Source organism: Lytechinus variegatus, chromosome 4, assembly GCF_018143015.1.
Source record: "Lytechinus variegatus isolate NC3 chromosome 4, Lvar_3.0, whole genome shotgun sequence".
Lineage (NCBI taxonomy): Eukaryota > Metazoa > Echinodermata > Echinoidea > Temnopleuroida > Toxopneustidae > Lytechinus > Lytechinus variegatus.
In genome coordinates, this window is record NC_054743.1 from 24,596,830 (window position 1) to 24,623,180 (window position 26,351).

At 37.1% G+C, this 26,351-nt stretch overlaps 1 protein-coding gene across 2 annotated transcripts in view; it reads right to left on the bottom strand.

Annotated features, from left to right (window-relative positions):
- Nucleotides 1-26,351, bottom strand: part of LOC121413672 — a 70,146-nt gene that overhangs the window by 23,649 nt on the left and 20,146 nt on the right. Inside the window, exons 2-3 of one of the 2 annotated variants that reach the window (XM_041606590.1) lie at nucleotides 24,609-24,683; nucleotides 564-621 (exon numbers count right to left, since the gene is read on the bottom strand). The gene's annotated coding sequence lies outside the window, so the exon portion shown is untranslated. Of the gene's footprint in view, nucleotides 1-563; nucleotides 622-24,608; nucleotides 24,789-26,351 lie in introns of those variants that run through there. The other variant, XM_041606591.1, reaches the window with a different exon arrangement.

The following is a 26,351-nucleotide window of genomic DNA, read 5'->3' on the forward strand; positions in this document are numbered from 1 at the left end:
TTCATCCAGTTGATTTGACACCTAATGAAAAATGCCTGATAATTCTATTTTGACTCAGGTATTTTCTTTTCATCATATTCGACAGAAAAAAAACAACATCAATCGCTACTGTTTTCCTGCACATTGTGACGTAACAATGCAATCGGAAATGTGCCCATTGAGCACGCTTCCACCTCGCCACTTGAAATCGATAATTGCAATCGAAAGAATTGCAGTGACCGTCTGCTCCAAGAGTCAACGTGTCCATCAAAATACGCAAGGCAATTCAACGTAACTAACATCATGAACATCACAGTTCGATAAATCACCCCAAAGTAATTTCAGGATTGCTTTGAATCTGTTGTCTTTAATGTACAAACTTGCGTGAAGTTTATTTACAATTAAAGTGAAAAGAGTAATGTCTTCAAATTTACATGGTGGATATATACTAGATAGAAAAATAAACAAAATAAACAAAATTAGATTCTACACAACTTATAAACAAAAAACACCATGACGACAAATATATTATTACTACTACTACTACTACTACTACTATTACTAACTTGGTAATACAACCTTACCTAAAATGACGTCTTTATCCTCAGTTCAGAGAGAAGGCATATTCCTATATCCATGGAGCTGAAAAAAGAAAGCAGAGAGCATTATTGCAAACTAAGTTCGCGGTCATTGTTTTATTTTTGTAACAAACTGGTGGAGCAAAATACGCATGCGCGATGTCATTCTGATTGTTACGCAATAAAGGTAGAGTGCACTACGGTGCGCACAGGTTACGCACCATAGATCTCGCTAGAAATGATTATTTTATCGTTATAATACTTCTTAAATTATAATAGCTATTTTTAGATTTTCAAAGGGACGATCTGTGCTGGTACTGGAGGTCAATAACTGAGTAATAGCGGAGAGGGATATTTAAATATTTGAATATTACATTTCGCTGTTTTAATTTTTTACTTGTAACACAAAGTTTAATTCTGATTTGGAAATCTGGGGGTGCTTGAAAAATTAAGATTTTTGTGCCCCCGCAGACCGTCCGTCCGCCCCCACTTGGTTTCCGCGCAATAACTCGATAAATATTTAATGGCTTTATTTTTTTGTGTGTAGGTAGATGATGCCAAAATACAGGCTAAATAAGAATTCGGAGTCCGCAGGTCAAAGGTCACAGCTCATTATGTATACGAGTTGGTTTCCGCGTGATAACTTTGGAAATATTCACCAGATATAAAAAATGTTTGGTGTCTGGGTAGATGACACCAAAATACAGTCAGGTCACATCAAATGACCTGACTGTCATATCTTCTGTCAGAGATTATTATGGAAAGGGATGAGTCTTTAGTTCAAAGTTCTAAATTTGTTCATTACTATGCACATTGGATCTGCACGATATTAAGTTCAATCATATTGAATGCATTTCTGATCACATTAAGCGGGGGCATCCGTGTCCTTTGGACACCACAAATTTTCTTTTTTTTTCAGCTGACATGGTAGTGCAATACGGTGCCATACTGTTAAAAAATCACTAGGATATATGGTAAATATGAGAATTAAGAAATAAATGTTTATTATTTTTTTAAACCACATAATTAATGTAGGTCAATAGCATGAATAGTCGAGAGACAAGTAGAGGGAATAACATTGTTGAAATGTATTTTTTTTTATTTCCTTACAATGAGGTATTTTCAAGGATTTGACTTTCTTCAGGAAGTATCATGAAAATGCAGAACACACACACACACCAAAAAAAAAAGATAAGAACGAGATGGCCATCTCTCTTGAACCAGGTGGCTCCTGTTTGAGACCTGATCCATGGCCAGGGTCGAATTCGTCTACTTTCCATCCACAATTAGGCCAAAACCCTAAGTGCTAGACTAACATTCAAGATGGCTCTCTTCGATCAGACCCTATTGAATTTAGAGGAGCGCCGATCGAATCAATACGTGCGAACGTGTGAAGCAATCAATGTCAACATGTGCTGGCTTCGAGTTTCTATCCAGGGTCTGGGGCGATAAAGAAGGAAATTAAAGACAGTTCAAGATCATGGTGGTGAGAGCTAATGTGGGAAAGAGAGATGGACTCGCTCGAGAAATAAAGATGTATCCAAAGAGTGCAAGGGATTTGGTCTCATCATTTTAACCCCAAGAAAAAAAGTAGGTTTTTTTCCCAGCGCCCTTTAGGCACCACTTCATGGAAGTTTGTGGAACTTTACCCGAAGTAGAGGCATTATGCATCCTCAGGGGTAGATTGCTTGAAGAATCAAAGCAACATGTGATATACTTTTAAGGAAAATTAGTCGCGATCTTGTAAACGTGTCGCTACCCTTTCCATTAACCATGTTAACATCCCAATAGGTTTTCAGCAGTCGGTTAATGAGTCAAACGTTTTGAAGGGGCAAGATATGGCGAATCGCGTAAAATTCATTTCAAAAAGTTGCAAGCGAGCTAAGCGAACGAAAAAAAATCTTAATTATTATAACAAAATCCAATTCTGGGATATATTTCGACATAATAGAAAATTATTATTTACAAAATAATATATTTTACTTTTCTCTCTTTCCATTTTGTTCTTGGTGGTTATGTTTTTTTTTTTTTTGGGGGGGGGGGGGAAGAACCCAATCTGTACGCCACTGATACATCTGGAAACGTATATTTACATAAGAATTTTTTTTTGGATATGATACAGATCTCAAATAAATAGTAATAAACAATTTCGGCCAGGGTATTATTTGCTCTCCCCTTCTTCTATATGTCGTTAAACATTGCCAGGGTGTCAATATATAGGACATATAACGATGTGATAATTTAGCACTTACAGTGCTTGTATGGTGACTGCACTACGAGTGCTGAATATCTATTTCAAATTTTAACTAGAAAATCAGCACTCGTAGAGAAATAACTATACAAGCACTGTAAGTGCTAAAATAAGCACTTCATTTTTTACAGTGTAACTAAAACCAACTATGTCAGGTACTTATATCTAGCCATCGATGTTCAATGATGTTCAATTCGCCTAACAGGCTGATACTTCATTATGCTCCTGAATTTTGTGATTTTTTGTGTAGTACTACCCACTTGCATTTAAATTAGAAGTCGCCAAAGTATTTTCGTAGTTACATGGATGCTGGAGGACAAATCTGGGTTGATATTTCGTGCTATCTTGAACAGAACTTAGATTTGAAGTTTTGTATCTCTGCCATGAATCTTCTACTTATAGCCATTACTCCATTGCATTACACACTCATGCTTGACCATCACAGTGATACAACAACCTATTGTTAGCTTGAATTGAGTGGAGAGTGAACAATGGATCCAGTGATGCTCATCACTATTATACTCATTGCCAACCTATCCATGTATCATGCTGGGAATGTTGAAAGCCCAAGTATACCTCTTCATGTTCTACCAGGACCATTATCTAGACACCATGTACTACCTTTTAATACCTTGAAAGGAGGCAGATATCTACATACAAGGATAGCCTACTATGCTAATTCTAGTGCAACATTTCAGTCTCAACTATTGGTGTCTGGAGATGTGAACCCAAACCCAGGACCAACCAACTATGGTAATTATTCTTCAAACAGTGGCAGCCAGTTGAATGGAGAAATTAAACGGATAGTGTATGACCGATCCTTCCTATTGAGATGCAACCCAACTTGGAAGACCGGAAAGAAAGGAAGTATTACAGAACAGACATGGAACAATATTACTGCACTTGGTATCTGTCCATCTCGTCCTTTTTATCAGAAGAGGACAAAGAGAGGTGGAAGGAGAAAACAAAGGAAGATACAAATTTTAACTACACCATGTGTCAACAAACGGATGCCAATGCCTGGACAAACTGGACCAAATATGAACAACCTTCGCCACATAACGGTTTCTCCTGATAGAAATCTTGAGGTGTGGAATTATTCAGAAATTGAAGTCGTGAGGCGTGTGCGAGATCAGCACCCCTCTGGACACAGGAAAATGTCAAATCATGCCAATCTTGTGAGTGTAAATATTACTAAGAGCCATCGTGGACAAAATAGCCAACACAGACGTATGAATCTTCCATCTGTTTTACTTTGCAACGCAAGATCCCTCAACAACAAATTAGATGAAATGGAAATCATTCTGAGAGAAAGGAAAATCGATGTTGCAGCTGTAACAGAAACTTGGTTCAGATCTGATATGCCAACACACCTTGTAGCAATGACTGACTATAATCTGTTCACAAAGTCGCGTCTACTTAGACAAGGTGGTGGTGTGGCACTCTATGTACGGAACGCATTCAACCCAGTGGAGATGAAAGTTGAAGTTCCTACGCAGCTAGAAGTTCTCTGGGTTAAAATGCGACCGGATCGGCTTCCTAGAGAAATATCACATGTGGTTGTAGCAGTAGTGTACCATCCACCCGACAGCCTGCTTACAGACATGCTGATAGACCATCTGCAGGACACCATGGATCAAATCATGGGTCAGCATCCAGACGTCGGTATTGCAATCATGGGGGACTTTAATCAACTTGATCTATCAACCCTGCTTGCTAATACCAATTTCAAACAGGTCGTCGATTCGCCGACAAGAGAGAATCGGATCCTAGACAAAATTGTGACTAACTTCTCTAATCTTTACCATCGGCCACTGATATGCTGTCCTTTGGGAGCAAGTGATCACAATACAGTTATCTGGTCACCCGTTGCCCCTACTCGTTTAAAAAATTCTACTTTGAAACGAACAACAAGGCCACTGAGAGATTCCGACATGAGACGTTTTGGGTCCTGGATCACTAAGTATGACTGGAGTTCAGTGATCACTGGGATTTCATCAGATGAACAGACAGAATCTTTCTACACCATATTGAATTCCCAAATTGACAATTTCTTACCAACGAAGACCATTAGAATGCACTGTCGTGACAAGAAATGGATTACCCCTTACATTAAATCCTTGATTAAGGACAGACAAGCTGCATTCAATGATAATAATCGGGAAATGGCAAGGAAGCTTGCAAATTGTGTCAAAAGGGAAATACGAAAAGCCAAACATGATTATTACAATGATCGTGTCAGGAAGCATAAGAAAGCAAATCCCGCGGAGTGGTATAAGGAAATCAAAATCATGACTAATATGAAGGATAGTAATACTTTTATCACTGTTCCTGGTGTCGACAAGGATGATATCCCCGCAATAGCGAACAGGATCAATGACTTCTTCAGGTCTGTGTCTGAAGATGTTCCGGCATTGAATGTTGGGAACCTACCTGCATACTTACCTGATCCCTCTCCACCACCTAGCATCCAACCTTGGCATGTCTACCAGCAGCTGAAGAAGGTGAAGATTGGTAAAGCTGTTGGCCCCGACATGATGCCTTCTCGGATCATCAGAGAATTTTCGTGTGAACTCAGTATCCCCTTGGCCCATATCTTCAATACCTCACTCGCTGAAGGTGCCGTTCCGAAGCTGTGGAAGAGAGCTGTAGTTGTCCCTGTGCCTAAAACATCCCCTGCTACTATCGACAAGCTCCGTCCAATCTCCTTGACTGACACCTTCGCTAAGGTGTTTGAAGGTTTTGTGTCGAGATTGCTGATGCAAGCAATTGGAAAGGAACTCGACAGTAAGCAATTTGGTAATATAAAGGGGTTATCAACGACACACTGTTTAGTAGATATGCTGCACTGCCTCTTCCATCATGCAGAAAAGGGTAAAGCAGTGTCTACTCTTGTGATGACAGATTTCCGCAAGGCTTTTGACCGCATAGATCACACGGTTGCCATTCAAAAGATGATCTCACTTGGTATCAAACCCACACTGATCCGCTGGATAGCCGATTTTCTTGCAGAACGGACTCAGTGTGTTCGGTACAGGGGCGTTAAGTCAGAGTGGGTGACCCTTAATGCAGGAGTACCTCAAGGAACTAAACTTGGGCCCATTGTGTTCCTAATCGTTATCAATAATGCCCTACATGACAGTGATAATGCATATTGGAAATATGTTGAGGATGTGACTGTGGTTGATACAAGATTTGCAGGAGATCATCCAGATGTCTTGGAAAGGACACTGCACAATTTTGCTGAATGGTCCACATCTAATGGAATGTCTCTAAATCCTTCCAAATGTGAAAGTATGCAGGTGTGCTTTATGAAAAAGCCACCCGAACCAGCGTTACTAGCAATACACGGCCAGCCATTGAAGCAATCTGTGTCTGTCAAATTACTGGGAGTTCATATTCGTAGTGATTTGAAGTGGAATGATCATGTCGACTTCATAATAAAACGTGCCAATGGAAGGATACATATTATTAGAATCCTAAAAGGACACGGATTGCCAACTGAGGACCTGTTTGAATATTTTTTGTGTCTTTATTACCTTGTAAATACATCGCAATTTGCCTTAGCCGCGATGATGTCTTGATTTTTATTAATAAACCATTTATCTATCTATCTATCTATCTAGTCTAGTCTTGACTCGAATTTGTAGAAACTCGAATGTCATATACTGGAGAACATGCTAGTTGCATGCGGTATATGGACCAAACCGCGAGCATTGTTTCCAGGAGCGAGACACTTGTTATCCAGACCAGAAAAAACACCACTGAGACAAATATTCATCTCCGTCTTTGGCACATCAGAGTCATAGAAATGAATTAAAAAAAGAGTGACGGCTCCCCGCATCTTAACCATCATGACCATGCTAAGTTGTGTGAATGGCAATGAGGCACCATGTGCCTTCATCGCGAACAGATAACACCATTTTCCAGGAAGAGCCTGTCAGTATTATTATGGTCAACTTCAATTTTTACAAAGTAAGGTGAAGAGCTCATTATTTTCAGCGGCACTGACACAATACCCATGTTCTTCCTTAGTCTCATTTCACATGAGAAACTTACAAATCTAGATTTGAAACGAAAGCGTTATATTTACATTCTTTTCAGTGTTAGGATTTTAAGCAAGCATTTTTTACATAGACCATACTGGATTTATAGTTTTAACATTATTTTGTCTAAATGACTGTATTTTAAGGAGGAGAACCCCCCCCCCAAAAAAGAAAACCCACACCAGTTTAACCAGTAACGAAAGTATTACGTCAAAACCGCGATCCTCATTCCATCTAGAAATAAGATTTTAACTTGAATATATAGCACTAATGTGATCTCTCTCCGGTCATTTCCATCCATCAATGTCGATAATTGACGTTGCTTTTTAACATTTAAGACGTTTATGTGGTAGATCGATCCATGAGGCACATTAAAGAAGAATACTCCATCGTTTGATGTCAATAAATGGCGGTGCTTTAATAAAGGGCAGTGGGCCCCTGATGCATTTCTGGATATCAGAGAGGACCTCATACAGAAGCGACAAGGTCAGGTTCAATTCCGTCAAAATCTTCGGTGGGAGCATTTAAGGTAAGATGAGAGGAAACAGTCGTGTCAAGTTCGTTATCAGCGTGAAATGATATGGAATCAAAGCGTCGACTTTATTCAATATCAATAATATAGTCTACTGTACACGAATTTGAAGCTAGTAACCAAAGGAATGAAAAATGGAGTCACGTTTCATTCTCCGCATTAAATGGAAAAAAAAGAATAAGGTAATTATCATGCAAAATTTAATACTTAGTAGAAAAACGTGTTGATAATCATAATGTATATCATAACATTAAATTATAAGATGGAAAGCTGAAGTTACAATGTAGATCGGAATAGACCAAGAAGCCGAGTGAATTGATTTCAAACTTAGACGAATAAGACACTCTTTTCGACAATATTGAACATAGTGAACATGAGAATGAACACCCGCAAGTATCACAATTGGAAAATTACACGCATGTTGAGATTAGCATTACGGTACCTCACACAAATGATTGATTCCATGTTAGTGTGAAGTCGTTATCCGCCACATTATATAAGCATCACAATGCCACCAGCGATAAGAATGAGGTGAGACATTTATTTCTCAAACACTCAGCCTTGTAACGACGTATTAAAAATTAGCATAGTATAGGCTCCCTACTACATTCTTACCTCCATGGCCACGGTCACACGAACGATACCAACTCCAAACAGAATGATATGTCATTGGTAAAAACGTATCGATTTTGATATCGATTTCGTTTGGTGTGACTGAGCTCTAATAAGTGTGTCAGGATTGAGAGAGCAAACCCAGGAGAACAAATCGATCAGTGATGGAGTAGGCCATTCTAAGACAAGGTGTACTTGGAAAACAGGTGTACAGCAAGCAATTCGTCAGTATGGGGTGGGGCGTTTGATAAGAAGGAAGGTTTCGAACTAAAAACCCACGAAGTGGCTTATTTATATAAAAAAAAAATGCACGTTGTGTAAGCCTGTCACTCTAACAACAGGTTGTTAAAATGTTTTTTAATTGTAACTTGTTTAAAAAGTTTAAACAGTTGTTTAAAAAGTTTAAACAGTAGTTGTTAGAGTGACGGGCTTAGACAACGTGTTTGAAATTTTAAACAGCGTTTTTTACAGTGTAACGATTATTACTTTTTTTTACATTAGAAAAAGATCCCGGAAATCAGAATATGACTATAATTATGCCCTCTGATGAAAACAAACTATCAAGCATTCAAACAACTGAAACAAGTATCATCGTATGTTCTATCATAGCCACAATGTACAGAAGTGGTATACAGGCCAAATCGCGATGAAGTTTGCAAGCTTCTCAAGCTAAAATTGAGCGATGTTTATCTGCTTTGCAAACATTATTCTTGAAAAATAGATTGGAACTCCTATCAAGATAGATAAGATTGTATCCTCAAATACACACTTCATCAATAAAAGGGGTGATTATTATACCTCTCCCAATAAAAAGAAGAATATCTATTCCCACAAAATGCAAAGTATCATCAACCTTAATGTCCTTTCTTTAATATGAATTTCATTCGTAAATAATCTGAGTATAGATAGAAGATGTTACACAACATTAAAAAAACTACAAATTGTGTTTAACAGTTTAATGTTACAACTCTTGATTACTAATTAAAATAGTATTCGTATCCGATATTGAATATGGCTTGTATTTGAGTTTATTAAAAAATTCTACGGGCTTTAACTTGGCAAAAGTAAAGAAAAGCGAGGGAGAGATAGAGAGAAGGAGGAGGAAGATGATTCTCACCCAAGCACAGCGTTGATTTACCATGCTTTACCATCAGTTCTACTACATTATATGTATGTCACCGTGGTCATAGCCAGTTCGAAAAACAAAACAACTCAAGACCGACCACAGATTAAAGTTATTACCAATGACATACCACCAGTCGGTTAAGAATCGGTGAAGTTGGTGTGACCGATCACCGCGATAAACATAGGGCTCTTGCGGTTGGCTGATAACGCCTGAATTGGTTAAATACGTCAATTTCGCCGCCATTTTGGTTTGAACTTCAGCGCGAGTGCACGCAGGGTGAACCAGCAAGACGACGAACACCCCCTTCCTCCTCCTCCCACGCGCTCTTGCACTTCTCGAAATCAGATTGAACAGGGTGGTAAGAGGGGAAATTTGGTCAGAAGAGGCACAAACAACAACTTCGATTTCTGCTGAGGAATAATTTGATAAGGACATGCAGTCACGGGAGGGTTCTCTATTCGGGTCTAAGAAGCAGGCGCCACGAGAAACCTGCCCAATGATCGACAATGTTTATAATACTTTGAAAGGTGGGTGCTGTTTTTTCCTGATCAATGCCCATTTGATTATAGATTACCTTATTCTGAAAATTGCGAACTGAAAAACGAATGAGAGATTAATGCATCAATAATCAATGAGGGAACAGTGTTTTTTCTCTTCCTTGAGATTACATAGAAAGCGAAGAAAAAGGTTGAAAGATTGAATTTTATTATATCTCGAAAATTACTGTCAAACATTAGTTTTCCACTGGCAGAGAAAAGGATGCCGAAATGCATCGGTTTGCTTATTGGGAGCGAATACTTTACAAAAAAGAAGAAAGTCTCCAAGATCATCATCCCTTTTTAACTTTCCCTTTCTTCACTGAATGTTGTGTAAAGCGTGAGATAACATATAAATATATAATGTAAGCAAATATGATTATTTCAGTAAGACCTTGCTGAAGGCGCAATTCGGTATCTATATCAATTTCCTCGAAGAAGAGGCGTTAATACAATATATTTCTGACGTCTGAAGGATTAATAAGTCTCGAAGCAAGGATTGAAGACAAATGAAAAAAAAACACATATATAACGAGGGAGGGCGGGTGCAGACAAAAGTTTACAGACGGACATTAATATGGCTGGACAAAAATAGAGTAATTTTGATTGTGTTAAAATTTGCGAATGCGAATAATCATCGCAAATTGAATAATTCTATATTTTACTGGTGCCGTATCGCACTACGTTTATAATAATAATAATACTCAATACAAAATACATAATTCACCATGCGGGTATACATGTAGCACAGACAGAAGCGTAGCTAGATTTCGGGGCAAAAGTGAGAAAAAATGTCAAGAATTTTTGGTAAGCTCCGCGCGCAAATGTGTATGAAACAAAGGTGTGTCCGCGATAAGCGCCGAAATGTTGACACATTGTAGGGTTATTTTTATTTTTATGCCAAATTCAATTGTTTTATAAACTTTCCAATGCTTTTTTAAGCATAATATTTGCAAAAACAATGCACACTACAAATTTGTTCATGTTGACCTTCAATATTTTCATGGGGGTGGCCAGGGCGACCACCAATGCCCACATAATCTACACCTATGCTGCAGAGCATATGCATTGAAATGCTATTAGACATAAAAGACAGTAGCTACCTACAGGAAAGTCTGATGAACTAGTTATCACGTTTTGTGTCACGTTTCACGACTATTGCCCCGTAATACGAAACGCAAACTGTTTGTGCAGATTTACATAGAACAAACATTATCGCGAGAGGACGGGACAACTATATCACGCATTTAAAAGAAGGGGAAAATGATAAAATGGTACCGAAGCGTCGTCTCATTCTAAATGCAGGCACTAAGCATGCTGATTAATATGATGTATGACAGCGTTACATCATTAAAAGCGCTGAATATTCGAGATGATTTGGGCGGAGAGACCTTAAAAGTGTGTGTTATCGAAAAGCAAGTTTGAATATAAAGGTATATTTTATGATAAGTTCCAAATAAATCAACAACAAATCAAAATCCTGACGGTCTAAGACCTCTTTAAACTGAACTGGAAAAACAAAAATCGTCCACAATTTTTGGATGAATAAACAAAATTATTTAAAAACAAACATACCTAAAAGTGTAATACATCTCCACTTCTCTCCTATAAATGTCATATATCTCCTCAGGCAATTCATCCCATCTCTCTATATCTCCACCTCTGTATTTCCTCCCTCTCTTTACTTTTCCCTCCTCCTCACCTCTTCCTATTTCAATTTGCTCTCACCATCTTTGACACTCTAGAATAGCACTACATGAATGGCGCCATCACTTGTCTTGTATTGAAAAGTCCCTTGGCATTACTTTGATACTTTCTTGTCTCACATGTATGGTGACAAAAACTTGAAAAAAAAACTTATTAACCTCGTCAACATCGATTGCCCCATTAATGTTCTATTTTCATAACAAACTAAAACTTAAATCTTTCTTGTAATCTAAGGAAGATATGAAAATAGTGTAGGGGCTATGTTCATTGTCATTCAAGTTAAAAGTTGGTAACAAAGGCATATTTTACCTCTATCGTTAGCTTGTCTGGTCTGTCATCTTCGAACACATGCTTATTTACTTTGAATTACCTATTTTATTTCTGTCATCAGAAAAATTGTTTTTGTTCTTCTTTAAATCTTTATTGATCAAAATTAATCATCAACATGATTTAAACAAGTAAAAAGCTCTTTCGAGTAGAAATATCCTCCTAATTTACGGTATATATAAAAGTAGTGATTAAATTGCATGAATGATAAATGAATTCGAACATTATTGAGTTATCTAAGGTAGATGTAAACAGAGTCATGAGTTGTCTTACCGATACATTGTGAAAAAAAATATTGATGTTTTCCGATTTCTTTCAAGAGATTTTATATCCAATCTCGTATAAATGTTTGAAAAAAAGTTAGCGAAGCTGTTGTGTTAATTAGAATAATCTGTGTATGATAGTTTGCCTTGCAATAAAAATATTAAGGGGATTCAATTGTGCAAATAATAACGAAAAACATGTGGAGGGGGAGGTGATGTCACAATAGAGAGGAAAGAGAGAGAGATGGAGAACAGAGAAGAGAAAGAATGGAAAAGAGGGGAGGGAGAAACAGATAAGGAGAGACCTAAACAGAGAAGGGAGAAGAGTGAAAAAAAAGCCCTTTGCGAAAGAGAAAATGATAAATTTCTAACACTGCAAAAATTGATACATCTCACCGACGTGGGATTTCAAACGAAAATTGAAAATGAAGGATGAGGACATGGGGTTGATTTCATCCCCTCTCAATCTTAAGTGTATACGGCCCGTCTTTTTGAATCCGAAGGAGATAAACTGGATGGAGTCACTTGAAATGAGTGACCCCTTTCCTCTTAAAGGCATTGGCTTACTTTGTGAACAGTCGATTTAACAGATTATCAAACAAAGATGAAACATGATTGTATATGGAAAACCATGAAAATAACCATTAGAGAGAATGAAAAGGTACAAGTACAACGCAGTCACGATTTTATAATTTCGCGTCTTACATGTAAATACAATACATATAGTGTATGTAATGAAATTAATATGGTGTTTCCGGTCATGTTATACTTCTCTTTTTTGAAGCACTAATTATTTTCAGACGAGATTTTTTCTGGGCTTTATGTTTGTAACATGTCAAAGACACATGTGAAAAAGTTTGACCTTGAAGCTCGTATTTTATTTTAAAGTCAAATCAATGTTTGTCTCTAACTTTAAGCTTGCTGCCTGCCATCACTACTTCGTAGTGAATTCAAGGCACAGGATGTTAGATCTTTCCTAACGGAAGTACAACCACCTGACGGGCGAAGTGTATGCCCCATTTTCGTCTGACCGCTTTGTGTTTATTTATAAAAGCCCCGGGAATGTTGTCATAAACCAAACTACGCCATTTGGGATGTGAGGCTACAAGGCACTGGAGTTTTTGAGACGGGAGTGGCACTGGGGATCTAAATAGTTTTACTATCAAAATAAAGCGCGGTGTGAAGCTAACTATTTGCCATGACAAGTGAGGATGAAGAATTTCCTGCAAATCGTCATTAAATTATCTCAAATATACAGAGCAAAAACTGTGGTGTTAACCGGTGTACATAGAGGAACACACCAGTTCTTTTACACCGGTGTTAAATTGGTGGTGTTAGTTTTACACCTATAGGTGTTATTACAACACCTTTGGTTGTTACATTTACACTCTTTGTTGTTATGTTCAATCTCTAGGGTGTAATTTTAACACCTGAGGGTGTGGTCTTCTATTAACACCAATCGGGTGTCAGTTTTAACACCACAGTTTTTACAGTGTAGCATGTCATAAAACGGTTTGCAGACATGCTAATGATAATGTAGCACAGCAGGTGTATTGAAATCCTAGCCATTGCTAAAACTATATAAAGCAAGCTCATAATATCGTTGAAAAACGGATGCAATAAACATTATTTAAAATATAAAGTCAGTTAAAGTTTAAAAGAGTAACCAATATTGTACATACGTGTACATAATTATGCATACTATAAAAAAACAAAGATCATGATTATTATATCTGTGGTTTTATTTTAGCTTTATTTTAGCATTATAACACAATTTATGATACTTTACGCATCGGATTAACCGATTTAGAATAGTGTCAGTTTAAAAATAAAGATAAAAACGGTTCCAGATTACTAGTGAGACGACCGACTGACATAATATTGACTGGAAAATGAAAAACAAAATCAGTAAGGAATTCGTTTGACCAGATAATGAATCCGAGCATTTCTAGAACAGTCAGGTCACCAGATATTGATCCTGGATAGAGTTCACATGTCATATACTGATGTTGATATTGTATATGTGAAGTCTGCACAGAATTTAAAATGATTTCTTCGTAAAAAAGAAATACCCCCCCCTTGAAATTATATTCCTACTTTATAGACTTGTTTATTTTTGGTCAAAATAATGATTCAAATCAAACTGACATGATTCTTAATGAAAACGGATTTCGTATTTTATTTTTATTGTTTTATTTTTTTATTCATCTATTTATTTTTTTATTTTATTATATATTATATATCTTAATTCATTGATTTATTTATTTCACTTAATATTATTTTTTATTTATTAATTAGTTTATATTACCATTTTTCACTTCTATTTTGATTTTGTATTGCTTTATTTATTATTTTGTTATTGATTGGTTGATTTATTACTATCATTATTTTTAATATTATCTTTATATTATTTTTTTGAGGGGGTTGCGATTGCATCAGCCCAAGGGATGATATTATGGTTGCACCACCTGAACTTTCGAAATAACCCTGGTTTTTCTCACGGATGAGAATAGTGCTGAATTATTGACAATGTCATCACCATGATTAGATCACGGTCAGTAAAAGCTGATGATGGATGGTGTCTTTGAAAAATATCTTTATTTGTTTTTTAGAGAATGACCGACATCTGTCGGCCTGCTTCTGTATTATTCATTAGTGCTCTACACCTTGGCAGTTCGTTAGCAGATAGACGGATAGTGAAAGAGAGCTGGGGGGGGGGTATTGCATTAAAAGGTGAAACTAAGGTATCTTCGATCAGGCAAAGCGGGTAAAGTTCAGAAACGGGAATCTATTACAATTTGCCTTTCATATTGCGAGATACCGTACTCAACAAAAAAAAGAGAAAAAGAAAATGTGATGCTAACTGACGCACACATAGAGGGCCGTACCAGTACATTATCTTCGGTATTACATTTACGTTTAGTTCAACACCCATGAGAGTTGTTTTTATACTCTTTAGTGCAATGGAGGTGTAAATTTAACATCTCAGGATAAGGACCTCTTGACGATTGGTGGTAGAAATGACCGGATTGTAAGAGGAAGTAGATGGTCAGATGATGACGATCATCATCATGGTGAAGATCCGCTGAAAACCAAAAGAGAAGTAGAAGAAAATCCTATACAGAAAAAAGGTAGATACAGCAGATATCGCTAAAAAGGGCTAGAGGAGCAATGTCATCAAAATTTGTCCAACAAGTTGCGAGATCTGACAAATTTTGATGATTTGTAGTTTTATTAGCATAGCAACTCTTTTCAGATAAAACGTCAAACAAATCTTACCTACATTGTCAAACAGGATTAATCACGGTCGCAATGTTGGGTTTCACAGCATTGCATTTTCACATGTTTAAAAAGATGTAATCCTTGTCTAGTGCTGTTCAAACACACTACTTTGAGAAAATTTACATACATGTATAACTTTTTATTTCTACACAAGTCAAATTTGCCCGAAATTGAATCTTTATGAAAATCCTACTATTCATGTTGTTCTCTTGCTTAACCCTTTTTTTTAGGAATAAAACACGAGGAAAGTCAGATTTTTTGTTGCCTAAAATTTCGCCTATTAATGATACACGCGACTATGTTCTGTCTATGACGCAAGACGAATTATAAATATGGTAAACGAGAAGCATATAGATCGCACAGAATATTCAAATAAAGACGAAGAGAGGAAGCCACCTGACATTTTATAAAGGGATCCTATTTCAAGATACATATCCATATCCAGCCATCGTGAACGAGGATCGAGTATTGCGGTGACAAGCAGACGAACAAAATATTTGAACAGCACCATTGTAAACTTAGAGCAAGTTGGGATAACGACAAGAGAAACGGAAAAAGATGGGATAAGAGGAAAGAATACAAAGAGGGGTAAAGAACCTGAGTCTATACCAGTCTTCTCCACTATGCAGAGTTTCATGACCTTAAAAAAAATGAAGACAAAATTTTAATACACGGCGCCATTTTCTGCGTTTTACTTTATATAACATATATTGACCAGTAACATCCTCGATACATAAAAATGAAAAGAAATTCTAAAATGAATTGCAGTTCAAGAAGATACCATTGGTAAAAGGATGAAATAACATGACCCAGTCCCCGAAAGTTTGAATCCGATGAAAATAAGAATCATATTAATGTCGCCATTTTTTGTGAATGGGACGATTTTCAGACCTTGTTCAACACAAGCAATTTTGTAAGCCTCTTGACCTTATTACCCAAACATGCGATTTGATTGATTGATTGAATTCATTTATTTTCCATTGAGAATATACAAAGTACATTGCAAAGTATAAAAATGAGACATTATACATATGACGTATCATACACATACTCTAAAAAATACACAATTCATTATATGTATATATATATCAGGAAAATTATATCAAGAAAAATATCCATGAAAGCAGTATGCTTGTTAGTTGGGTCACCCAAAAATATATTAATCGGTAAATGATAGAATACAAAATAAAACTTCTATTATTTTTGATTATCATTGAAATAGCATGTTTACTTTCTTAAAACATCTGAAAATAAAAAGCTGACAGATCGACGAACCTGTAAAGAAGAGCGAAGACGGAGAAGAAGAAAGATAAGAATTCAATTATCGATTCGCAGACACCATAGCGAATGACATTCCATCCTGAAGAGACTCGATGGTGTATCTAGTCTAGTCTTCTTCTAGAAGAAGAAGATGGTGTATCTAGTCAATACAATACAACATCATCGTACACTGGCCCAAAACATTCAATATTGCGTGGTGGCGTATCGTCTGTAGATACACAAAACTAGAGATTGCTATCGCTCCATTCGATATCGGTCAATAAACCAGGTTTCTAGACCAAAATCTAAAAAAAAACAAAATGGTTTCCAACCGGGCAGAGATTCTGGAGATCGAGAATGGATTTCAATTGAGACGATATCTTATGGATAATGTCAGATGGGAACCTCAGAACAAAGTGAACGGGATTATCTTTTCAAGACCTCGAAAATCGTTCAATTTTTCATATGCCTAACAATCTCTAAAACAAGAGCTTATCGACGAAAATCTGATACTCTCCCTTGATTTCTGTTGAAAACACCAGCTACGGATAACATTTTATTGTGAATAAATTCGAAGTAAATACTAAATAAATTCTAGTGCGCCGTGGTTATGACTGAAAAATGGTGGGGGGTGGGGGTTGGAATATCAAATCTAAATTTCCAAATCTGGTTCGGATGAGTTACGCACATGCGCACACAATGACGACTTTTGTGTCATCCCAAATGACATGAACGAGACAGCGTCAGTTTGTAGACCCGTCAACCAGTCTTACTAGGGCTTTCACAATAGTGCTTCATAAATTCAAATTTATATCAACTATATCGCAAACCGGTTACGACACAATTCGTTAAGTGTTTTTCTGTCAACAGTAGTTAAATTAGCGAATAGTTATTCACGTAAAACTACGAGAACGGGGCCCAGATTAATAGAAAAATGTGAATATTTAAATTTTGATATACCATCTTAATCGGCACAGAGATATCTCGAGGCACCAAGTGGTGAGTTCGAGCGGGAAATTATGACATTCTGCTGAATTTCCTGACCTTTCTTAAGTGATCGATGAGCAACGGAACTTATCCAACCTGTTTGAAAGCATCTTATCCATCAACGTCTTCAGAGTAGGATTCGATTGAAGACAGCAAAGGAAAAAAGAAAGAGGAGAGAGATAGAGAGGAAAGAAAAGAGAGAGGAGGAGAGGCGCTGGTGGAAAGTAGAGATGAGGAGATAGAGAAAGGGAGAAGGAGGGGCGGAAGATGTAGGGTGGAGAAAGGGAAAATGGAGGAAACAGTGTTGAGGTTTATGAGAACAGCCGTGGAAGTATCATCAAATGACAAACTTTTCATACTAGAAGAATGAAGTGAGAGGTAAACAACAATAATAATAATAAAAAAATATGCAATAGAAAAAACAAGCACGAGAATTGCATTATTGCTGTTAAAAAATAGGTTCCAATTAATAATTTTAAATCAAAATATAGGGCTTCAAAATAAATTAATTATTTCAAAATTTACCCCCATTTTTAATTTTGTTGAACCCAAATCGAACAGAAATGATAATTTATACAAAATCTCTCATGAGTTATCTTGTTTGATTTTTGTATCTTGAAGTGAAAAGCAATCAATGAATTAAGAAGAAACCTGTGTTAAAACTCCGGTTTCTTGAATAGTCGCTCTCAGTCAGCACGAGGGTATTTTCGGCAAAAGGAGAAAAATATGACGGGGGGGGGGTGTGGAGAGGGAGAGACAGAGAGAGCGAAAGGGAGTGTTTGTGAGGAGGGGCCCTGGGACTTGCGATAGACGCATCATCTCAACGAACTCTCAAAAAGTAAAGTGGCATTCAGATTTTCACGGCTAGATTAAAGGTAAATGTGTCAGAGATACGAAAAAAGTATACCGATAAAGAGAAGAGAACAGAGGGAGAAAAAAAGAGAGAGATGGTGTGATATAGAGAGGGAGGAAGGAGGGTGGAGAGAGAGAAGTAGACTCGACTAGACTGGAAGAGCCCGAGGGAATAAAATAAACGCTTGATCCGTTTAAGAGGCACACCAAAGAATGAAGAATTAAGCACCAAAGCGGTGTTAAGACTTTAAATGGGTACATTAAGAGTGAAGTGTTGCAGATTCTGAAGTTGATTCTTAAGGGAGTGCGAGAGAGAGTTCTCAAGAGAGAGGTGGAGAAGGGGGGGGGGGGGAGGAGAAGAGGAGGGGGAGGGGAGAGTCAATAATTCCAAGGGACGTACGTCAACGCTTCTTCCACGTCAAGAGGATACAAAAGCCCTTCAACTGTTTAACGGGTAACCTGCCTTGACAGGTAAAGATTCCCCTGTGAAACGGATTTAACGTTGGGTGGGAGCAGAGGAGGAGGGGGGGGGGGGGGGGGGTGGGCGAAAGAGGGAGACCGAAGGAGAAAGGCAAATGAGAGGAGTTGAATCCCTTTCCCATTCGGATTAGAATGTATACCACGCAGCTAATGGAGCCATATTTATTCTTTTTTATTCCATAATTCAACACAAATTTACAAAGTAAGGAATAAAATGTTTCTCTCTCTCTATCTCTTGCAAAATTAGAGAGATGTTATACGGTATTTTTTTTAGTCTTTTAAACCAAATCAAACGATGAAGCAGCTACCTTTTTTATAGGGGTCAGTGCAAGAACTCCAATATAATACGAAATAGGAATATTATATTATCGTCCCCTCTGAGAATTAAGTAAACGCACAAAGTGTAAACGTATTTGATAAAATGAATGCCCACAAAAGTTTAATAAAGTGAGGGGGGTATAGAGATAGACATATATAATGTAGATAGAATGATAGATATATAGATAGAAAGACATATATCTAGAGGAGATTGAAGGAGGTAGAGAAAGGGGAGGGGTGGCCTTCGAGAACGAATTTCGAAGTAAGTAACTTATGATTAGCCCATGATGGATGGTTAGAGAGATGAGCTTGGAGGATATCGAACTGCTTGAAAGCAAACGATCGATCGGACCTCATTCTGAGTTAGGTAGATTAGGGGGTCATGTCCTTCATATTGTGATGCCATGAGGAAGGGAGAGAGGGCATATAGATCGAGTAAACGGTAGAGAGGGGCTGGAAGGGGGAACGAGGAATATTAGTGGAAGAGAGAGAGAGGGGAAAAATAAAAGAAAAAGATGGGGGGAGACATAGAGGTAGAAGAGAATGGAAGATATATAGAGAAAGTGATGAAGAGAGGTAGAGAGATAAAGAGAGCGATAAAGCTAATGAGAAGGAGAGAAGGAGGAAAGAATGAGAGAGGAAGAGACGGACAGAGAGACAGAGAGAGAGAGAGAGAGGAAACAATGTCTAGTAATAGTAATAATAGTAATAATAAACAAGTAATAATAAACAAGTAGAAAGGGGAGTTGGTTTATGCATTTTTATGACCAGACAATACATATCGCGAAAGAAACCTCGTAAAAATCCCAATTACTATAAATACACTAAAATGATAATAATAATTCTTCTTACATCTTTCATATTTTGGAAGATGTTTCATCTTCACATTAACGAGTTTTATTAACTATCAAGCCAACAACATACATACTATGTATTTTTTTAGACCTTTTTGTTTTTCAATTAAGTTTATTTCATATAAACCTCGTGGTTGTACAGTAAATATTAACCACCGACCAAAACCAACAAATTATTTCTTGCGAAATGTGAATATCATTAAACTTGTGCAGTCTATTGTAATAATAATGTGAATGTCACCATGAAAATGCATCTCTTCTGCTTCTGTTTGAAAATGTAAGATATTGGCTCCATTATCTTTATTCACAAACAATTTCGTTCAGTGAAATGGGAAATCGTGTTTGTGTTTTTCCCGTTCATTCCCGACTCATATTACGTTGTCTGTCAGGGAGTTCACCGGCCATGCCCGCCCATTGACGTCATGGGGTCACGCGAGGTCGTGAAGACACTGCATAACACCGATATTATGTTAGGTATAGGCCTAGTACATTTTTAGAGTGTGCAATTATTTCAAGTCACCATAAATCAGGATAAAAAGGGGTTTTACCAAGGCTATTTCGTCCACGAAAAAGATGAACAAGCAAAGAAAAAAATATTTACTTTCAAAAGTGGGAAGGGGGGGGGCACACTTCTGTTTTAACAGCATTTTTACATTACAAATTTGTAGAGTGCTCTCAAGGGGGGGGGGGGCACGGGGCGGCTGTGTCCCTTAATACGCCAGTGCTGTATATATGTCATAAAAATATCAAGAACCGATACCTTGCATTTTCAAGCAGAATCGGAAAAGAATGATATTGACAATCACAAGAAATTTCAAATTCTTATTTATTTGCTTTTGAGGGACGAGGGGAAGATTTGGGGGAAGAGAGAGATGTGAAGGTAGAGAGAGGAAGAGAGAGAGATGGAGGGTGGAGGAAGCGAGAGAGAAAGATGGAGATAAGGAGATGAGAGATAGAGGGGGATAGATATGAAAAATCGTGTTATTGAATTGTGCATGATAAAGACTAGAGGTTATCTTGACATTTTGATGCATCAAAACCCCCAAAGCTATTTCCAGTCACGTGATACTATTTGTTCTCCAACCCATCTACTTCCTATTCAACCTCCAGCTATAACAGTACAAGCTGTTGCTGTGTGAAAATTACAAGAGGAGTATCTATTAAACATTATTAAATCTATTTATCATATGAAATAAAATCACTAAGGTGAGCAAATATTTATACCTTTACTATAAGTCATCATTGACCATTATGATGAAAGTCGGGTAAGCCACTGCTAAATTATAAAATTCGTGATTTAGCAGGGGCTGACCCGAAATATGCTATATTTTAGGCGTACATGTAGATTTAATATAGGCCTAAAATATAGAAAACACAGAGCATACTGAAAGCATGTAATAGCTCCATGCTGAAAGGTAGGGACAATGGTCAATGGACAAGGGGTCAAGGTCCCACTAGGAGGACCCAAAATCCACATTGCAAATAACTCGTCCTCTTATTCTCAAAATATTCATTACGTATTGGCAATGATGTGTCTTAGGATGCCAACCGGCTACATGTAAATTTATCCAATAGGTGTGAAGTATCTACGTGTAATTCTAAAGAGTATCAAATATTGATTAATTCCATTCAAAATGAATTTATTTAATTGAACTTATATAATGCAAAGATCTGGAAAAAAGATTTCACTCTTGATAACGGCAAACTATTATTTGCCAAGTCCATATCTAACGAAGATCCTGGCAGTGCTCTTGCAGGCAATTCTTTTGAAAATATATATAACATTTTTTTAACTTGTCAAATATTGCAAAACCGGTCTAATAAAATCACATGACAACTAAAATCCGTGATGGAGAATCAAAAATCAAAACATATTTTTCTGACAATGGTGTGAAATATGTTCTATGATATACATAATGGCGTCTGCACATACTCGATCGAAACCCATTTCCCTAAGGCACAAAATAAGACATCTTGTGAAAATGGTTGGCCTAAATCAGTGTGTACGTGGTGCTCAACCCAAGGGGGACCTCATGAAGAATCTGTTTACTATTGACCGGATTAAGAAGTAGGGAAATAATGCCTCATTTACCTACGAAGTGATCTGCTTATTTTCATTACTGATCGCTTCATTTCGCAAAGGAAATTGAAAGTGAAAGGTGAGGTCAGTAGCTATTAGGTTATCAAAATATCATGCTATGAAAAACACTATCCCACTTATTACTGACATACATTCAAATTTCTCTCTCACCTTTTAACCTAAATATGTATTATTTACTGCAAAAATCGTAGAGGAAACGAGAAATACACAATAATGACAATAATTGGACAAAATAATATAAGGGAAATGATCAATAACAATTTATCGACATACTTACTTATCCCATCAAAAGTTTGAATCTCGTTCTAAATTGTTTGACATGTTTGATGGAAAGGGCAATATATCATGATTTTCAATATGCTGCTGTGATCAGTTTAGTCATAATTAACAAGATATAAAAAAAATCATGCACACCCATACACACACATCCCTTAAGTCTTAAGTCAGCCATCAATTTCGCTGTAGCATAACACTAGGGTGACTGGTCATTTTAAAGATCTCTCTCACGCATTTCAGGACAGAAAGACTTATCGACGCGTATGAAAACAATCATAATGGATTTATTACAGCCTGCGATGACCCCACCCCCCCGAAAAAAAAATACATACATGATAATAGTAGATTTCAAAAATTCAGTATTAAAAAAAGTAATAAAAACAGGCGACAGAGGGCGTATGCGAAATAAGGTACATATATATATTTTTTTCAATCCAGGTATAAAGATTTAGGCCGAAGTATCGGAATTATTCTGAAACACTGCAAGAAGGGTTAAACCTATTGAGAAGGATGGTGAAGTAAGGGTGAGAAATAAAATACAACTTGATATCGGTCTGCGTTAGCAATGAAAGGTCTTGCTTTCCCAGCGGTCTGGTGGAGTAGACATGGAGAGAGAATATGAAAGATGTGCATAGGGTAATGGATTGGCCCTCATTTCAACTTACGCCAGATCTTGACTGAAACCCCCCAAATCTACGCATTGATCAGATTGTTGCTGATCGATTGGGAAAGAGGATAATAAACGAGAGAGAGGGAGCACTAAAATGGGAGACAGGGATGGGGAAGAGAGATTTAAGAATGGGTGCACAGCAAAAACTGTGGTGTTAACCGGTGTACATAGAGGACCACACCAATTATTTTATCCCAGTGTTAAATTGATAGTGTTAGTTTAACATAGTTATTACAACACCTTGGTTGTTACATTATTTTATACTCGTTGGTGTTATGTTCAATCTCTAGGGTATAAATTTAACACCTCAGGGTGTGGTCCTCTATAGACATCAACTGGTGTCAGTATTAACACCACAGTTTTTACAGTGGGGGAGGGGGAGCGATAAAGAGGGGGCTGAAAGAGGGAGGGGGTGGATAGAAGAGGTTTTGAGGATTCACGGAATGATCGATTTACCCCCTGATAAATCAGGGTCGTAGTCGCCCGAGGGGGCTGAAATTAGATCGATAGATCGTGATGTATCCTAAACTGCAGTATGGAACAGGATCACGTAACACAGCGTGTGAGTTTACACGCAGGCTTATAACCTCATAACTTAAAAAATAAATGAGTCTGAATTATGAGATAACAGAAAATGGTGAATTGCATCATGTTCATTGATTTGTTTTTTCATCAAACCCGTGCTAATACAATGCCACAACAAAATAAAAGAATAAAAAATGAATTGCGGTGTATCTCATCTGATTATACATCAGTCACATTAATCTGCTCTACGGGGGCCATATGGCGATTCGAAAACAGTCGGTTTTTTTTTTCATTTTTTATTGAAATCACATACATTAAGCTATTACAAAAAATGAATTAAAACGGCTGTTTTCGACTCGCCGTACTACCATCGAAGAGCATGTTACTGAGATATATTACTCGGCATGTTTGTCACGTGGCGTGCATATATATTTCTAAGCGTCAAGTCATCATTATTGCTATGGGTTTGCTAAATGATAATTCAATAGACTGAAAATGTCTGAAAACTGACACATTTTCACAAATATTGGAGTCTTTAGTCATAATGATTATACAGGCATATTTGCGAATTATAACCTTCTTTTATTTTTCAGGGTTATCCACTGCGTAATATAATCTAGGTGGATCAGGGGCGGTGCCATGGAAAAGGAGCCGCCCCCTCGGGATTTTCCAACTATTACGGAAAAAGGGGAGGAATAAAAAGGAAGAAGATAAAGAGAAGAGAAGAAAGTGTATTAACAAGAGTGGTATGGGTCGCAGAACTCTATACTGCCTGTGCAATTCAATGGGGGGGGGGGGGGGGTGGGCTAGGTCCCCCACACAAAGCCACACATTAAAAGACTTTGACGCCGCCCCTTGGCTGAACTTTGCCTGAAAATTGTGTTGTGTCTATGTTGTAAAACGTAATCATTGTTTACACAGTTAGTTAAAAAGTTATAAGATGTTATAGGCCTATAAAAATGGAGAATACTCATTCAGGAACTTTATTTATCTATGAAGGTTTAATTTAGATCGCGAAAGAAGGGATAAAACGAGATGAAACTTACCAAATTTACACGTAAAAATGCCTGATGTACAGAAATACTCCTCAATTTATAAATATCCAGCATATCCTTTGAGAACTGTTGAAGAAATGAGAACATAAATCTAGTTATAATCGTATCCGAAAGATGAATGAAAAGGCGAGTGAACTACAGGCGAACGCCATGTTTTTAAGAGTGCATTATGCCATTACGCATGTTGAGCATGTTTAGCGAGCGGTTTGGTTACCAGGGTGTGAGCACGCACCCCATATCATTGTGTCGTCACAATAGGCAAACTAATGTCCAAGCTTGGGATTTTCGGTTCTGATAACTCTTGCAAGCCTAATCAGATATTTTTTTTGTAGTTAAAGAATCCAAAAAGTAATACAGAGAAAGGAGTGCAAGGATTCACAGAGAGTGATTTGTTAGAGATCTCTTTTTGTGTTGTAATCCGATAAGAATCCTTTATCACGTTTGGATTCCAAAGAAGAAAAACGATGGAGTATTTTCAAGCTAAATGTTCAAAGCGAATAGGGGGAGGGACACTGCCCTCGAATAAGCACTTAGATAGAGACATTAAACTTTTGATCTTAACTATCTTAACTGGTAAATTTACCTCCAGATCTACTGCAGTAATTATTTTAAAATAATATACCACCATACCTCCCCCCCCCTTCGCCCAACATGTTTTACGGGAAGATTCAGTTTACATTCGATCGACATAAAAAGGCATGCAAGTTCATTGTGAAGAGTTATTCACAACAGAGCATGCGGTTTTCTGTTGAGTTTCGCTTATTTGAATCTGCCGTACCGAAGAATGATGTCATCATTTTGTTTTACATTTTATTGCTTCATCATGTATAACCTTTCTACATGAATAATACTTATAAAAGACCTCGATGATTTTGTTAAGTCCATAATCTGTCCTATTTTATTTAAAAGATGGCTTCTCGATGAAGACTACAAAATGTCAAAAATTTAGGAAACATCTATAAGCTTTCTACATGATTAATATTTATAAAAGACCTCGATGATTTTGTTAAGTCCATAATCTGTCCTATTTTATTTAAAAGATGGCTTCTCGATGAAGACTACAAAATGTCAAAAATTTAGGAAACATCTATAAGCTTTCTACATGATTGATATTAATAAAAGACCTCGATGATTTTGTTAAGTCCATAATCTGTCCTATTTTATTTAAAAGATGGCTTCTCGATGAAGACTACAAAATGTCAAAAATTTAGGAAACATCTATAAGCTTTCTACATGATTAATATTTATAAAAGACCTCGATGATTTTGTTAAGTCCATAATCTGTCCTATTTTATTTAAAAGATGGCTTCTCGATGAAGACTACAAAATTTTTTTTAGGAAACTTCTGAGTTCCTTCTTTCATCTGCTTGATACCCCTCCCAACATCAAAGCTCTCTGGATCAATTTGCCGAAATATCGAAATTAAGCTAGGAAAAGCCCTAACAAAACAAAGATTTTCGATTGCCTGATACGCTCATTAGATTTATTTTGAATTTAAACCTTGACATCCCGTAAAAAAGGGGACTGGGCAGGGGTGTGGATATTGTTTTAGGGGACCCCCTCCCCCGGACGCTACATGATTGTATTTCTTGTCTGGATTTCTCCCGGGCCCGGCTCCTATATACACCAGGTCTACGACCATTAAAACGCATTGGTATTTCGTAAATATAACAACATATGTAAAAAATACATACTAGTAAGATTTTAATAATAATAATATTATACAAAAGAATC